Source organism: Rhinopithecus bieti, unplaced genomic scaffold, assembly GCF_001698545.2.
Source record: "Rhinopithecus bieti isolate Rb0 unplaced genomic scaffold, ASM169854v2 scaffold_38631, whole genome shotgun sequence".
Taxonomy (NCBI): Eukaryota; Metazoa; Chordata; class Mammalia; order Primates; family Cercopithecidae; genus Rhinopithecus; species Rhinopithecus bieti.
The window spans coordinates 1,309,310-1,312,309 of NW_016817145.1; the positions used below are offsets into that span (position 1 = coordinate 1,309,310).

Genomic DNA, 3,000 nt, shown 5'->3' on the forward strand with positions numbered 1-3,000 from the left:
AAATTCCTGGTGTTTCCCACTCCACTATCTTTCCAGAAACTTTGCAGTATATATGTTAACCAGCAGTATTTTATGCCATCTCCCTCACATTCCAAAATGCAATAGAAAGGTAAGGGTAGAGATAACTTGCGTCCCCTCTCACCACTGCATTTAATAACCCACTGGAATTTTTGCTTCCCATTCCTGAGACCTTGAGATCAGAGACTTTAGAATCTTATCTTAGTGCTCAAGGAAGAAACTCTCACCAGAGAACATGATCATGGTTCCAACTGATTGGCCTCTTTTAGGTCCCCATGCCACCGAACCAACTGGCAAAGACAGCAATTACTGTACTGACCAGGGTAATTAAATACCCCGAGAGTCACAGGAAAAAGACTTGCAACATTGGAGGGAAGTGAAATAAAGGCTGTCCACCTTCATCTGCACCTGTGTAATCAGGAGCAGCAATCAGAGCACAGATCCCTGATATTTGGAGGACAGGGTCCTTTCTCCCCACTCTGACTCCAACAAATTGTGTGTAAGCTGTGAAGTCACAGCAATTGTTTTCCTGGTTCCCTCTGTGACGTAATGTTGCCTGGGGCTGACTCCACGCTGTAACTGCAGATCACTGCTTTTCTCAAGGTGGCAGACTACACGCAACTTCCTTTGGGTTTCAACAGCCACTCCTCATCCATTGCAGCCTAGGAAAGGTAACTAGGGCCAAGTTACTACTTGACATTCCCCTACACCAATAATCTTTCCTTATTTTATCTTCAGTATGGTGTTTCCTAATGCCTAAGTGGATCTCTAGCACAACACGTACAACAGACAGAAGGTGCAAGAATGTCCTTAGAACAGTTTTATAATCTTCAAAACCTGGAAAAACTCTAAATGCCCCACGGTAAAGTGGATTGATACACAGACTGTGGTTTACTCACAAAATGGATTATATAGCAGTCGAATGATGTACAATATGCAATCCTATAAAAAATTTTAGCGATAACATTATGTGAAAAAAGGAAGCTCCAGAAGATATCATATATGCAGTAGCATAATACCACTATGGTAAAAATCTGATACTTAAAACGTGATTTGTAGGAACACACAGATGCAATAAAATACACACAATAGAAAGCAAAGAATGATGAGTGATTGAGGATTATAATTATAGTGGGTGGTAACGGGTTAATGTGTCCAACAGGTGATTTGGTTAGTTCCTTTTGAGAAACAGGTTTTATGGGCATTTATTATTTTAAAAAATAAACTTTCAAAAGGTGGGGCATGCATGAATCAATGATGAGTGTGTCATGATGCAAGCTGATCAATTCTGTATACTTGAAGTGAAATTTAAAAGTGGAGGGGACTTATACAGGAAGCTATGTGAAATTAGAAGAAGGTCCTAACTTAGCCTGGGGAATTAAGATCTTCCTGGACCATCTCTGATGCCTCAAGTAGTCAGGTGAAAGGAGAATTGAGGGTGGGTGAGAAAAATTATTGCTGGCAGAGGATATAGCCTGAACAAAAGCCCTGAGGAGAGAAAAGGCATTTTCTTTTATTATTATTTTTTAAAATTATACTTTAAGTTCTGGGATACATGTGCAAGAAAAGGCATTGTTTATAAAATGGCAATTTTGTGTTGGTATAAGGTTGTATTAGTTTTCTGTAAATGTTATTAACAAGTTACCACAATCTTGGTGGTTTAAAAAATTCTTTCACAGTTCTGGAGGCAGAAATCTGAAATCAGTTATCATTAGGCCAAAATCTAGGGATTCACAGGGCTGCACAACTCTGGAGGATCTAGGAAAGAATGTTGTGTGCTTCTTCAGCTTCTGGTGGCTGGTTGCTGACATTACCTTGGCTTGTGGCTGCAGCCTGATTTCACAGCCTTCTCCCTTCTGTGTAAAATCTCCCTCTACTCTTTTATAAGGATACATGTGATTGATCTGGGGCCCACAGAGATAATCCAGGATAATCTCCCATTTCAAGATCTCAAAATCTAAAAGAAACCCTTCTTTTTTGTTTTGCCATATAATGTAACACTCACAGTTTTCAGGGATTAGGACAAAGATATCTTTGGGAGTGGGGAGGGGGTCATTTCTCAGCTTACTAGAAAGGTTATGTGCAAAATACGGACTGTAAAAACACTCTTCTGAGCTGGGTGTGGTGGCTCACGCCTGTAATCCCAGCACTTTAAGAGGCCGAGGTGGGTGGATCACCTGAGGTCAGGAGTTTGAGACCAGCCTGGCCAACATGGTTAAACCCTATCTCTACTAAAAATACAAAAATTAGCCAGGTGTGGTGGCACACACCTGTAATCCCAGCTACTTGAGAAGCTGAGGCAGGAAAATAGCTTGAACAGGGAGGTGAAGTTTGCAGTGAGCCGAGATTGTGCCACTGCACTTCAGCCTGGGTGACAGAGCGAGACTCCGTCTCAAAAAACTATTCTCTTCTGCCTCGACAGCATCCCTACATTACCTGAAAATCCAGGTATTTCCAACTGTAATCAACTAATAGCTGACACTGGCAACTTTTCTCTTTTAATGTCATTGCCGAGGACCATCTACATATATACAGAAAATACTGATAGAGTGCAAATGGCTTTAATTTTGATGAAGTCCAATTGATCACTTTTTGTTTTTTTATGGATTGTGATTTTAGTATATCTAAGAACTTTCTGCCTAACTTAAGATCATGATGTGTTACTTCAAATATGAAGCTATAGAAAAAAGAAAAATCGGCTGGGTGCAGTGGCTCATGCCTGTAATCCCAGCACTCTGGGGAGGCTGAGGTGGGCGGATCACCTGAGGTCAAGAGTTCGAGACCAGCCTGACCAACATGGAGAAATCCTGTCTCTACTAAAAATACAAAAAAATTAGCTGGGCATGGTGGCACATGTCTGTAATCCCAGCTACTTGGGAGGCTGAGGCAGGAGACTCACTTGAACCTGGGAGATGGGGGTTGCAGTGAGCTGAGATCGCACCATTGCACTCCAGACTGGGCGACAAGAGCAAAACTCTGTCT

The 3,000-nt window shown here is 41.6% G+C and overlaps 1 long non-coding RNA gene across 1 annotated transcript in view; it reads left to right on the forward strand.

The window, feature by feature from the left end:
• The first annotated feature begins 598 nt into the window (after positions 1 to 598).
• LOC108517774 (uncharacterized) overlaps positions 599 to 3,000 on the forward strand; it is a 21,949-nt gene continuing 19,547 nt past the window's right edge. The window contains exon 1 of the long non-coding RNA XR_001882205.1: positions 599 to 689. This is a non-coding gene — a long non-coding RNA (uncharacterized LOC108517774). The remainder of the gene's footprint in view (positions 690 to 3,000) is intronic.